The sequence below is a fragment of the Podarcis bocagei genome, assembly GCF_964188305.1.
Source record: "Podarcis bocagei genome assembly, chromosome: 3".
Lineage (NCBI taxonomy): Eukaryota > Metazoa > Chordata > Lepidosauria > Squamata > Lacertidae > Podarcis > Podarcis bocagei.
The window spans coordinates 9,615,950-9,631,114 of record NC_138127.1 but is presented as its reverse complement, the minus strand read 5'-3'; the positions used below and the strand labels follow the sequence as shown (position 1 = coordinate 9,631,114).

The following is a 15,165-nucleotide window of genomic DNA, read 5'->3' as shown; positions in this document are numbered from 1 at the left end:
CTTTTACTTCTGAAACTGTCTAGTGCTTCTTTAATGTTTATATTTTTGCTGTGATCACTCGGGTAAATCTGATAAAACCCAACCCTTCTTCTTAAATCAAAGACCTATAACTTTATTTTGTAGTAGTAGTAGTAAAAGGAAGAAGTTTCTAAGGAAAGTTGTTGTTGGATAGCATGCTGACCTCTTGATTATTTGCACTGCGTATGATGCACCTTTGGGATTTTGCTTCTATATGTTATATGTCTCCTGGGACTATAGAAGTTAAAACCTATTGAGTTATCTACATAGAAAAGCTCACACTCATATATTCCCCGTAGTCTGTGATTTCCAAATATGAAGGAGAATTCACATTTAATCCCACAGAAACATAAAATACAATTTCTTGAAATTTGAAGGAAAGGAAGAAACAGAACACGGCCCATAAATTCTCAGAATTTTCTGTAACTTTACATCACTGGTGTAGCAGCTAACTTTTTAAAAGTTATATTATACTATTGTTGTTGTGTTGTGTTGTGTTGTATTGTGTTGTGTTGTGTTGTGTTGTGTTGTGTTGTGTTGTTATGTTCAGATACAGGGAAGAGAAAAGAAAGAAATCCCAACTGCATTGCATTTTTAAATTCCGATGTCCAAAGTTCAGAATCTTTTGAGGGCTTATTCTGTGTTTCCACTTTGGATGGTAATCATGATTCAGTATAAATACAGTGGTGCCCCGCAAGACGAATGCCTCGCAAGATGGAAAACTCGCTAGACGAAAGAGTTTTCCGTTTTGGAGGTGCTTCGCAAAACGAATTTCCTATGGGCTTGCTTCGCAAGACGACAATGTCTTGCGAGTTCCTGCTGTTTTTCCCCTCCCCCCTTTTTCTAAGCCGCTAAGCCGCTTATCAGCTGATCCGATCAGCAGATAAGCTGCTAATAGCGCTAATAGCGCTAATCCGCTAATCCTTCAATGGGCTTGCTTCGCAAGACGAAAAAACCTCTAGACGAAGAGAATCACAGAACGGATTCTTTTCGTCTTGCGAGGCACCACTGTATTGTCCACCCAGTGTGATTTGTTCCATATTTTCACAAGCATCTTTGGTGCCACACTATGATTGCTTGAACCCCATAGCAGTGCAACTGGTGGGACCGAGCTGTTGAGCCACCCTCCTGACTGCTTACCTGCTAGGGTGGCTAGGGTGGGGCAGGGTGGCGGCAATGTGGGGGCCACATAGGCATATTGGTGCAGCCAATCCCATGACCCTGCCAGTGTGCCCGTGCACCCCTCTTCCACTGCCAGGCCCTATCCTATCCCCATCCAGGTAAGCAGCAAGGACGCCAGTGTTGGGAAGGTGTCTCAATAGCCCAGCCTCACCTGTTGCATTGCTATGGGCTTAAGCAATCTTAGTGTGGCTCTGATTCTGTTCATAAAAGATATGAAACAAATCACATTATATAAGCAGTAGATGCCATGCTTGGGTTTACGGGGCATTTCCAGTGCTGATCAAGGCATCCATCCTCAACAGGAAGAAGGGGAATTGCTTTGCAGACTGCATTATATTACCGAGCTCAGCACTCTATGCCTCTTTGTTTACAATCTATTACCACCTATTGTCTTTTATTCGGTTGACAACAGAGGTCCACAGAATATTGCCACCAATGGTAAAAAGCATTTTTTTTGGAAACGCTTCATGACCATCTGTAACAAGAGTAACACTTTATTATTATTATTATTATTATTATTATTATTATTATTATTATTATTATTATTATTATTATTATTATTATTATTTTTAAAAAACCAACTGGGAGGGGTAGGGGGTGCCTCTTTCAAAATGAAGCCGGGTTGTGTCCTGTGTTGGGACACAGCATTGGTGTGGGGAAGGATGGAGGGGTTACTTCAAACAGACTTGTTCACCGCCACTCATCCCCTGTAAAATGACACCAGGAATCGCATAATGTATGTAAGGTAAAGGTAAAGGACCCCTGGACGGTTAAGTCCAGTCAAAGGCGACTATGGGGTTGCGGCACTCATCTTGCTTCAGGCTGAGGGAGCTGGCATTTGTCCACAGACAGCTTTCCAGGTCATGTGGCCAGCATGACTAAACCACTTCTGGCTCAACAGGACACTGTGACAAGTACCAGAGCGCATGGAAATGCCGTTTGCCTTCCCAGGTTGGTTTCCCTGCCTTTAGTGCCAATGGTCACCAACAGCCATGGCATGTAACAATATAACCAAATAATTCCCTTTTGCAGTTCAAGCTTCTGCATACTTACTTGTTTCCCATGGGGCTTCCTTCTTAAAGGAAATGGAGGACAGGTATGTGTGGAGAAAGAGTTACGCTTGCTTTGGGGCTTGTTTGAATCTTCCCGATGAAAAGCTCTTTTCTCCTGGTTTTTCATCACATACCATCTGACACTTTTGCGCCTTCATGGGTTGATAAGCACACACTCAGGAGGGCATCGTGATATCGCAGCCTGAAATAACAAAGAGTCCTGTGGCACCTTAAAGGCTAACAGATTTATTGTGGTCTCTTTATTGTCCTTTGCTGTGACAGACTCTGGGATTTGTCACAGCTTGAAATGCATCTTGATCGACATACATGACATGAACACTCCTTGATGAGAGCAAGTCATTTTGGCTCAAGGCAACCGTTCAGGTGCTACTATTTTCTATGGTGAAATACTGCTTCCAGTAGGCTTTACAGGAAAGTCTGTATATTTAACGTGTCAGTGCTTGTCCATCTCTGTATATTAATGTAGCCTGAGTAGATCTTCTCCAAGATATAACCAGACGATATTGATGGCATAATACGTTTATGCTGTTTATCTTCTGTGATTTATGCCTACCAATAAAGGTTTAGCCAAAGTAGACATGCGGTTTGAAAGGCAAGGCTGCTTCCTGTGAATGCAGATTTGAGCAAACACAGTGGCAGTGAGATTCTAAAGCTCCACTCATGTCCAGGTAACACCAGATATTATACACCCGCAGCATAGTCAATCTTCTTTTGGTTGTGAATGTGCTGCTTCAAGGAGTTTGCAAAGCTATTGAAAACAGACCCTAGGAGTTTGCCTCACAGGTATACCGCCTCATGGTCTAACTCATTTGGGCTGTAGTTTTTGCTTCTGATTCCCTGGGTAGTTGGACATGCAAGGCAGCTTTTGCTGTGGACAGAATAATCAACCTGATAGAAGGGAGGAGGACAAAACAGTCTTCCCAGTTCCCCCACTTCCAAGACACTGCCTCTGGAGAGCCAGTGTGGTGTAGTGGTTAAGAGCGGTGGACTCGTAATCTGGGGAACCGGGTTCGCGTCTCCGCTCCTCCACATGCAGCTGCTGGGTAACCTTGGGCTAGTCACACTTCTTTGAAGTCTCTCAGCCTCACTCACCTCACAGAGTGTTTGTTGTGGCGGAGGAAGGGAGAGGAGAATGTAAGCCGCTTTGAGACTCCTTTCGGTAGTGATAAAGTGGGATAGCAAATCCAAACTCTGCTGTTGCTGCTGCTGCTGCTGCTGCTGCAACTTCTTCTTCTTCTTCTTCTTCTTCTTCTTCTTCTTCTTCTTCTTCTTCTTCTTCTTCTTCTTCTTCTCTGATTGCCCCACCATAAATGCCTGCAGGAGACAGCAAAGGGAGGTATCAAGTTTGACTGGCAGGTTGGAGGAGAAATCTTATGGGGTTTTGCTTACAATGTCTGGGTTTCCAAATAGGGTGTGCCAAGCAGAGCCAGTGGCCACCTCCGAGCAGAAACAATTCATACGTATAAGCCAGCAATCTCAGGTCATACTTTGCTAGATCAGACCAAAGAACACATTTGGCCCTAGTACACTTTTTGCCCCTGGTAATGAGTAGCCAGATGCCTCTGGTAAATTCACAGGCCACCATTTGCTCTTTGTCCCTGGGTGGCTGAAAACCAGGGACATACTGCTTAGAGAACTTTCCATGGCTAGCATGGATAATAGGGACAGATAACTTCATGACTATTTTTAACAGTCATTTTGGCCCCGTTCACATGACACGATGTATACTGCAAGCACAGGTAGAAAGGGCAAAGGTTGTGATTCTAGCTTGGTTCTTGAAGGCCTGAATGGAGCCCTTGTGTGACTGAGACGTCTGGGTGAACAGTTGTATGTATGCCTAACTCCACAGGTTGGGAGTGGAACTAGTGGGCACAATCCTGCCTACCTTTCTTGTGCCTACCTTTCTTCTGGTCTATAGCAATAGCATGGCGGAATATAGATTATAAACAGACAAAACAGGCTCTGGGGAATATGGCCTTCTTAAGCAGCTTAGTGACAGCAGCATCAAGAAGCAGGAGTGCAGTTGGGTCAGGAATAAGGCACCCACTGGCCCCAACTATAGGGGGCCCTGGGGGCTTGAGCACCCACAAAAAAATTGTGGGTGCTCGGCACCCACACCGTGGAGGCCTCCAATGCCCCCCCCAATGGTGTCCAAGGCCTTGTGAGGCCTCAGAAATGGTGTCTGAGGCCCCCAGTGCCTCACATATCACCAAAAGTCACATCTGAGGCTTTTTGGGGCCTCGGATGCTACTTTCAGGGTCCCCAGACACTGCTAGGGCACGTGGGATATGGCATCATGTCATTACGACACAATGTGACATCACATCATGTCGCACACCACTGGGCACCCATAATCTGGGGCCCAAGACGGCGCCTCTGAAGGCACCTGATGTGCTTCTGTGATAGAAAGGGTAGAAGCACACTGCACACTTTGCAAAGTGCACTCTATAAGTTGTTTGGCCATTCACTTTTCTAATTAAGCTAAACCGAAAATGTGTGGTCTGGAATTGAAAACCCTGACCAATACATATCTTTATGATAGCTATCAATAAAACTGAGGCAGGATTTTCAGTGTGTGTGTGTGTGTGTGTGTGTGTGTGTGTGTGTGTGATTTTACTTTACTAAAGGAGATTTTTAAAATAAATTCTCTTTTTAAATTAGTCATATCCATCAGGGAATTTAAATCAAATATATCTTAAGAACCCACTTCTACTATGGAGATACTTTAGAAAACAATAACAGAAAATCAATTAGAACATAAAGCTAAAATGTCAGAATTTTGTTTAGCATCATAGTTTATCTCGCTATATACATTTCTACATGTATTTTATCCTAAAATACACATTTTAATGCATTTTGGTACTTTTGTTTTTATAGTTGAGAACTGTATCGCGAAATTTGGAGAAATACAAAATTTGAAGAATGATTACATTGTGTGATATCCAATACGGTCAAACTCAAATTAAACCCATTGAAATAAACGGGCTTGAGTTACTAAAGTTCATTGATTTAAATGGATCTACTCTGAATATGACTAACATTGGATACCATCCATTTCAATCTGCACATTTTACAGCAGGTCAGTTCTATCAGAATTCAGAGAAATCCAATTCCTCAAGCATCCTAGGCATAAAGCGAGATTCATTCTGTGAGCCGTTTGTTATCCAGGTAGTGTCTCAATTGCTTGAACAGACAAGGAATCACTCAAAGTGAAATTTAAAAAGCGGCCTGCAAGACTTAGATATAGATTTCAGTTTGTTCCCTCCCCTGCCCTGTCACTTTAACCAGTCTCTGAAATGTGAAGAGCTAACATCAGTGCCATCAGCTAACATCAGTGCTTAGCTCATTTTAAAATGGGCATTCTCAGCTGGTCTCAGTGTGCTCTACTTCTGCCAATATGACCCTCCTATGCAACAAGATCCACAGTCCATTTATACCTTGATTGGAACTCGCTCCCATCCAGCTGAAGTCACTGAGGTTCCTATTACTCTCGAGATGCAGCAACAAGATTGATGGCTGACTGAAACTGGCCGCTCAGAGCATATCTGACCAGTTTTCAAGTAGCTCCACTCCCCACCCCCGAACTCCAGGTACAATTCAAAATGCCTGCTGCAACAAAAGCTGGCATGGACTATTCATCCCAGACTTTCATTGTTGATTTATGAGGGCAGATTGAAAAGGCACCCCAAAGACTGGGGCAATCTTTAGCAGTCGTCTAGCATCCATTATCTTTTTATGTGGAAACTCATCATTATTTAATATGAGGTAGCAGAAGGTTTATGAGGGATGCGGGTGGAGCTGTGGGTTAAACCACAGAGCCTAGGGCTTGCCGATCAGAAGATCGGCGGTTCGAATCCCCATGACAGGGTGAGCTCCTATTGCTCAGTCCCAGCTCCTGCCCACCTAGCAGTTCGAAAGCACAAAGTGCAAGTAGATAAATAGGTACCGCTCCAGCGGGAAGGTAAACAGCATTTTCGTGCGCTGCTCTGGATCGCCAGAAGCGGCTTAGTCATGCTGGCCACATGACCCAGAAGCTGTATGCCGGCTCCCTCGGCCAATAAAGTGAGATGAGCGCCGCAACCCCAGAGTCGTCAGCAACTGGACCTAATGGTCAGGGGTCCCTTTACCTTTACTTTTAGCAGAGGGTTTGGGCCTTTCCCCACTCCCCATTTTTAAAAAGAAAAAAGAAGTTTGCTGGCACATGACGCAGTGGCAGAGTTGCAATCAAGGCGTCCCTCAGGTGTTTCCCTTGGAACATCCTAATGGAAACAACACTTCAGGGTGGCCCAAAAGTAGGTCTACTGCGTGAGAATCCACTTTCTTTGTTCTTGAGTCAAGTTCTCTTCATTCATAATACCAGTAAAGAAAAATAATCCTTTGATCTGACTCCACTATCCTTTCCAACTGCCGCGCCATTCTTTCCAGCTGCCAGCCTAAAATATAACTGCCACTTTGCAGTGTGTCCAGTTATGTGTACCCATGTAATCTGTTGTGATGAATTTCATTGGTTCAACTTTGGGGCCTACTTTGTATGGTCTGGTTCATAGTGTACAGTTTGCTCTTGGCTTGAGTTTGTGGTTTGCAAGGAGAGAGCTTAGCCACAAGCCTGGGGTCAGACAACCTGCAAAGTGTGGCGCAGGAGTAAAAGTAGACCAGGGAGGAGTGTAGCTGCTGCACAGTCACAGTGAACAGTAGTTCATTTTTTTTGTGTTCTGCTAAGGCATCCTATGCCATGACGTTCAATTGTTCCCAGGGAGAGAGATAGTTGCCCTCACTGGCTCGTAGGCATGTCCAAATTAATCAATGTCGTTTTCCTTCCATTTTTTTCACTCCTACTTTCAGTTGCTCACATTTCCACATGTATGTGTGATTTAAAACAAAATTGCCAAATCCTTCTGATAATTCAGCAGCATTTCAGCATGCAGGTCTGCTAACATAAACACCTCTGTTTGCAATTTTGATACATGTGCACCTTTTACAAATCAATTCCCCCTAACAAAATGCATTTTGTGCACTTATTGTTGGGAAACTGCCAGGGAGATAACGTCCATCATGGCCCCCAAGCCGGAGTTCTGGACGACCATCGGCCTCCCGTAGTCACGCAGATCCAACAGTTAGGGGCACAAAGCCTCTGGAAATTCCTAGCCACATTCCAGGGCTTGGTGCACCCTCTTTCAGCAGAAACGCAGCCAAAAGCTTGCATCACAGAAGAGCATAATTTACAGACTTTATTTAGCGTTTAACAGAACAAAAGAAAACGTGACCGTTCTGTGTCAGCATCTCTGTCCGACTGAAAACGAAAGGAATATCAGAACAAAAACATCCTGTAAATAGGACATGCGCAGACTCTGTAACTTACAAAAGCCTGCTCCCTCTTAAGGTGGAACGGAAATATCCTAACATCCTCCCCCTTTTCGTGTAACCTGTTGTACCTGTGGTTCACCCAATTGCAACCTTTGTACATAAACCTTAAGTTGTTCTTTGTTAACAACCTTAGACAACAGATCAGCAGGAATTTCATTTCCTGCCATGTAGGACACCTGAATCAGTCCTTTCTGAATACACTCTCTTGCACGATGTAGCTTAATCTGCAAGTACTTGGTTCTCTGCTTGCAACTCTCGGAGTTCAGCAAAGCCAAACATGATCTATTGTCTTGATACACTTGTATAGGACATTTCACAGACACCCTGATGTCCTTAAACAGTTGCATCAACCATTCACAATCCATGAGTGAAAATGACAGAGCATTGAGTTCTGCTTCACAGGAACTTAGGCTCACTGTTGTCTGCTTCTTGCACAACCAGTCAAACAGGCAGTGGTTGTACATGTAGCATACTCCAGAAGTGCTTGTACCATCCGTGGTGTCACTTCCAAAACTTGCATCTGCAAAGATTTCAAGACCTCCAGTCTTCTGACTGGTGAACCTCAGCCTGTAGTGCATAGTCCCTTTCAAATAGCGGGCTATGCGCTTCAGAGCTTTCCAATCCTGAACCGTAGGATTGTTGGCATGTCTGCTAAGCAGATTACAGCTTACAGCTATGTCAGGTCTTGAACATCTGGCAATGAAGTTCATCTTGCCTAGAATGCAACAGCGTTGTGTCAGGAAACGCTTCAGCAGTACTGTCTACCTGGTAACCTGTCACCATCGGTGTGTCTGCTGGGTTTGCATCAACCAAATTCAACCTGGTTAACACATCAGCAATTTTCTGTGTTTGGTGTACCAGAAAATTACCTGCTTGGTCCCTCTCCACCTGCAAAGAAAGATAGTTGGATACCTCACCAAGATCCTTCATGTCAAAGTGCTCCTTCAGCTGAGCTAGGGTGCTTTGGTAGAAAGCCTGATTCTTCCAAAACATCAGAAGATCATCAACAAAACATAAACAATACAGTTTGTTTTGCCCCTCCTCCTTGACAAACACACATGGATCAGCTTTGCCCTGGTGAAAACCTAGAGAAAGCAATGTCTCAGTGAGTTTTGTGTTCCAACACCTGGCACTCTGCTTGAGACCATATAAGGATTTCCGCAGTTTACAGACCATTCCCTTCTGTATCTCCATCCCATCAGGTGGAAGCATGAACAGCTCCTCCCCCAAAATCCCGTACAAAAAAGCTGTATTAATGTCGTGGTGGGAAACATGCAGTTTCTCCTCCGCAGCGACCTTGAGCAACAGCCGAATGCTCTCATATTTGACTGTGGGAGAATAGGTCTCGTGGTAATCCTGTCCTGGTACCTGTGAAAAACCTCTGGCAACCAATCTGGCTTTGTGTCTGACTACCTTGCCATTCTGGTCTGTCTTGGCCTTGAAGACCCATTTGCTGCCAACCAGTCTCATTCCTGGGACTACCGGTACCAGTTCCCAAGTTTGGTTCCTGTTCAAGGAATCAACTTCAGCCTTCATTGCATTAAGCCAAGGCTCAGCATCTTTAGAGGTTAACTCCTGAACCTCTTTGAAGCTTGAAGGTTCCCACACCTTCTTTGAGCTACTAAGAACAGCAGTTGCTGTCTTAGCAAACTCATCAGCATACCTCTTTGGAGGTCTGCCCTTGGTCGCCCTTTCAGACCTACGTACTAGACGCAAGTCTTCTGGACTCATCTCCTCTTTCTTAGGAGAAAAATGACCAATGGTGAACAGTGGTTCTTCCAGTTCATTGTCAGACGCATCAGATGGTCTGACTGAGGCCTTTGCGCTCTGGTAGTCTGCTGTGTCATCACTGTCACTGACACCAGCAGCAGCAGCAGCGCCGCCCACTGAACTGGAATCAGAACTCTGATCATCATCATCATCCTCCTCCTCCTCATCATCATCATCCTCATCATCAGCAGCAGCTTTCTCATCTTTAGCTGCTAGCTTGACATCACCTTCATCCTCCTCTGGGTAACTCTGGAAAATTCCCACATTTTCCCCCCACTTAGGATTGTACTCAACACTCCTTGTGAACTTAATGGACTTAGAGTCAGTCATCCATACCCTGTATGCACCTTTTTCGTACCCCATGAACAAACCATGTGCCCCACGCTTCCCAAGCTTGTTGGTTTGTTGTGTGCGTACCCACATGTCCGAACCAAAAATTCTCATGTGTTTGGTGTTGGGTTTCTTACCAAACATCTTCTCATAGGGGGTACAACCAATTGGTGATGACAATCTGCGATTAAAGGTGTAAACCAAATTCCCCAAAGCTTCCCCCCAAAACTTATCAGGGAGATTGGCATCATGCAACAAGGTTTTAATTCCTTGTAGCAATGTTTGATTTGCTCTCTCCGCAAGACCATTCATCCATGGCGATCTGGGCGTTGACATGTCATGCTGGATTCCCTTCTCAGTCAGGAAAGCTTCAAACTGCTGAGAAGTAAACTCCCCGCCCCGATCAGTAAAAAAACAAGAAATACGTTTACCGTGCACATTCTCCAACCAAGCACAGAATGCCTTAAACTTTGGAAACGCTTGCGATTTCTGTTCGAGCAAATACACATGAATGTACCTGGAAAAAGAATCAATCAGAATCATGAAGTACCTTGCTCCTCCTATAGAGGGCGCAAGTGGACCAACCAGGTCTGCATGCACTAGCTGGTAGGGTTTGGAAGCCTGCCTGCTAGACTCCTTGCCTTTTGGAGCAACCTTCACCTTGTTCTCTGCACAAGATACACATTTCATGTGAAATTTACAGGGTTTGATGTTCAAACCCTCAACCACCTCTGGCATCTTGGCTAGTGCCTTCCAAGAGAGGTGACCAAATCTTCGATGCGCATCATGAATGCAACCTGCATGAAGAACTTTGTTAGTTTGTGCAACACAACAAGAATCAGCATTATTCACAACAGCAGTGTCATCATAAGTTATATGGAACAAACCATCCATAAACTTTGCATGCAAATAATCCTCTTTGCCTTTACTGATGACACAAACGCTCCTCTTGAAGGAAATCTGAAAACCACGTCCAGTAAGCTGTGGGACGCTCAACAAGTTGCTCGCCGCTCCTGGAACAAAAAGTACATTACTGATGGTAGTGTGCAGACTTGCAAGTTTCACAGTCCCTTCTCCTGCAATTTGCAACGTCCTTCCATCAGCCAGGTGGATCTCACCTTCCTGAGGCTTGAAGGAGATAAAGAGATGGCGATCCTTCGAAATGTGGCGATTCGCACCTGAATCAACAATAAATCTGCCTTTGGCTGTTGGAGCAGTCCTTACAGCAAGCAAACCCTTGTTTTGCAGTGGCGTGGGCTTTTGCAGCTTGCCCCCCTGCTGCTCCTGGCCAGCAGACGTGCCTTTAGCCTTTGGTGAAGCTGTGCCAGCAAGCAAAACCTTGCTTTCCACTGGCGTGGGCTTTTGCAGCTTGCCCCCCTGCTTCTGGTCAGCAGACGTGCCTTTAGCCTTTGGTGAAACTGTGCCAGCAAACAACGCTTTCTTTTTCCCTGGCGTGGGCTCTTCACCCTCCCTCTGCTCCTGGCCATCTGCAGGCGGCTGCGTCTGTTTACCTTTGCCTTTCCGGCCTCTGCAAAGGCGATGACCTTGGTTCTCACGAGAACCAGAGCTCTCAGCTGCCGACTCCTTGGCTCCCCCTGGAGGTTGGAATGCTGCCTGGGATGACGTGACGGTCAGCTCCCCCTGCAGCTTGCAACCGGTGCCCTCAGCATCCCTGCATTCTGGGAAACAGCTAGGACCTCCAATGCAGTCAAACTCTGGGCTGGGATTACTGGCAAATGAGCTTTTTTCAAAGCAGTCCACATTCCACGTGCAGTGGTGTTGCCAGCCAGCGTCTTAATTTCCTCAAGAGATACGGATAGGACTATTACGTCTATCGCTTTCGAATGAGCGGCTTTCCATCTCTCTGTCAGAGGAACTGGGGGGGGGGCTCAAATACAGTATGCCAGACCCCAAACTGATGCAGCAAAGATTCACACCATTTTGCCCAGGTTTCATAATTCTGCCCATCCAACTTAGGGCATTCAGCATTTCCATAAGCTTGGAAAAACTCCATTCCAGCTTTTGGCATTAGCTGTGAGTCTATTTATGCCTTCAAAGACTCGTTATCTTGGCAGCCATTAATCACGAAGCCTTTCTGGCTCGGCTCCCAGGCCAATTAATCTGCCGGAGATCTAAGACTCCTTGCGAGGTATAACAGAAAAGCGTCCCTTTGCTTTCGCTTTTTCCCCCCTTCATACCTCAAACGCAGTCTGTTGCAGCTTTACTCTCCTGTAGGTGCTGTGAATCTGGGCCCAAAACCTTGTTGTTGGGAAACTGCCAGGGAGATAACATCCATCATGGCCCCCAAGCCGGAGTTCTGGACGACCATCGGCCTCCCGTAGTCACGCAGATCCAACAGTTAGGGGCACAAAGCCTCTGGAAATTCCTAGCCACATTCCAGGGCTTGGTGCACCCTCTTTCAGCAGAAACGCAGCCAAAAGCTTGCATCACAGAAGAGCATAATTTACAGACTTTATTTAGCGTTTAACAGAACAAAAGAAAACGTGACCGTTCTGTGTCAGCATCTCTGTCCGACTGAAAACGAAAGGAATATCAGAACAAAAACATCCTGTAAATAGGACATGCGCAGACTCTGTAACTTACAAAAGCCTGCTCCCTCTTAAGGTGGAACGGAAATATCCTAACAATTTTCACCAACATATGAATTATTATTCACAGTTCTCCTGTGCACATTACTTGGATGTAGAACCACATTGCAAAATTCAGATCAAGGGATGACTGTATTTTGATTCTTGAATTGTCTCGGAAAGTGTGAATTCAGTAGATTTGCCCGTAAATGTGAACTGGACTGAATTCCTTCCCTACTGGTCAGTGGGAGCAGGCATCATTTGCCCCCCAGAATCATGCTATAGACTCATTCCTATTGGATCGGTCTGTGGCTAATCGAAATGCCACTGGGCTCCTTTGCAGCTCCACCACTGCTTGAAGCATTAGCAAAAGAAGAAGAAGCAGCAGCAAATAATAGCTTGAAAAATCAGGGTTCTGTGTCACACTTGGAGCCTACTCAAGTAGAGGAGAACCCCCATTGCATACATTCAACCCCCAATACATGGGGAGATGGCTGCAGGGACAGCCAAAGGGATGTACTGGGAATATGGATAATGGGCTTCTTCCCACTTGGTGCCATAGTAATTGCGTAGAGGGGAGAGAATCAATGAAATGGACTATTTGTGGCAGATTGTCATGACCCAGGCATGATAATTCCTGATAGTAAAGTTCATAGCTGTCAACTTACAGATTTGAAAATAAGGGACCAGCAGCCTCGAAAATAAGGGATCAGCAGCCAAAATAAGGGATTTTGCTGTTGCAAAGAGTTACATACATTGGTAGGATTGACAGATGCTGTCAATCCGGCATGAGGCGGTTGTGGCGTAGCGGCTGCCGCTGAAGCGCTGCCCTTCTGCATCCCTCCCTATCCCCTCCTCTTCCTCCTCCCTCAGGCCGCCTCCTCAGTTGCCACCACCGCTGCCGCCTCCAGGCTCGCGGGCAGCGTGGGCGAGAGTCTCTCTCCCTCCCCCCCCTCTCTCGGGTGGGGAAGGGCCGATGGAACTCCTTGTGCCAGGACGACGGCACCAGCACACTCTCTCGCGCGTGGCGGAGGACCCCGAGCCACTGCTTCCCTCCCGAGCCGGGCGAGCATGAAACCCAGGAAATTTAAGGGACATCATCAATAAGGGACAGCAGCGGGAAACGGCGCTGGGATAAGGGAGTTTCCCACCAAATAAGGGATGGTTGACAGCTATGGTAAAGTTCCTAGTGTACTTGAAGGGACCGATGTCTGTGTTTTATTCAAAACAGAGAGAGAGATACCTCTGTTGACTGGATTAGCTCTCCTTAAACTTTCAATGCGACTGACATGTTTATAATGCTTGCTTTAAGCTCGTCCTGTGTTTTCAGGACGAGGCTCCCTGGAAACCAGAATAAAACATGTTTACACACAAGAAAGCATAAATCAATGTCCATTAATGATTGGGGATATTTATTTAACTCAACAGCTTTAAGTAACCAAAAAAAAAAAAAAAGCAATAGCAATATGTGTTATAATAATCCACCTGCTATTTTAGCACCTTCCCTTCCATCCTCTTCTTCCATTTCCTTCCTCTTCAGCTAATTTCTCCTCATTCTGTTCATTAAGCTGGGTCAAATGCTATCACATTTCACCGAGCAATATTTTAATTAAAAAAACCAAAACATTGGTGACTATGGCTGCAATCCTACACATTTCAAGTTAATGAAATTAAGCAAGGGTAAATGGCTAAGCCTGTAAGTCCTCACAAATGAAGCAGCCTTTCCCTGTATCAACATCGTTGAGTTGAAATAAGCAATGAACGAACCCAAATTCAGAGTGTTAGGATTCAGCAAGTTTGTCTATCAGCCACTTTTTAAATACATGTATTTATTCGTTCACATATCTGAGACCTGTATGTATTCTGCCATTTCCATAAGGGAACTCACACCATGTAGGCAAAATCCAGCAAACGTTAGTCATGGCTTAAAAATCTTACACACACTTACTTGGGAGTAAGCTCTACTGAAAACAGTGGGATTCGCATTCCAAGTAATGTTCAGAACAATGTAATGGGAGCTATTCATACTTTATAAGTCTCATTTATTTCAAGGGCACTTAGCAACAACTGACTTGCACATGCAAAAACATGTGCTGAGTTTTCAAAATTCACCTTGGATTCCAGAACAGAGTGTAATCATTTCTAATAAAGAACCCAAAAAATGAAGCTTATTTTCTTTGCTGAGCATGTTGTAAGTTAGGGTGAGATTCAGTGTTAGTGATTTCAGTGGATCACCTCTGAGAACCTTTGTACACTTAAAATTTATAGTGGCATAGTTGCTGTTTTTCTTAATTTGTGTGTGCACGCTGCCACATAACACCATCATTATTCAGTGGGTATTCATTGCAACACTATACTCAAAACCCCACTGATTCTACGATTTCAAAAGATCCAACTCTTGTGAAAGATCTGAAATGGCTCCACAGTATTTCCGTTTGTGTGGCTAGTGGGTCAGTAGGTGTGGTTTGGGAGCCATCTGTTTTGTGCCACTTTGCTCCAACCAGTGAGAGCCGCCAGTTTACGAGCTCAGTTCAGAAGAGAGAGATATAAGCTGATAGCAGCAACCATTAGCTGCAGACAAAATTTCCTCACTGTAACCAGGTTCGTCATACCTCAGGCAGACACATAGCTCCTCTTCCAATCTTTACTCCCACAAAATCAGAATTCTGGAATACCAGGCAACCAATTAATTAATAAATAAATAAAAATTTTTAATGGCTATCCCTGTATGCTCATAACCTGTTCTCATATTGCTACCCTCCAGACGTCTCGTGGAGGAGACACACAAAGAAGGGCCTCAGAGGATGATCTCAGGGTCAGATCAGGTTCATATGGAGAGA

General features: G+C 45.0%; 1 protein-coding gene across 13 annotated transcripts in view; it reads left to right on the top strand.

The window, feature by feature from the left end:
• The window catches only part of DLGAP2 (DLG associated protein 2), a 400,720-nt gene that overhangs the window by 368,809 nt on the left and 16,746 nt on the right, over positions 1-15,165 (top strand). The window lies entirely within an intron of this gene.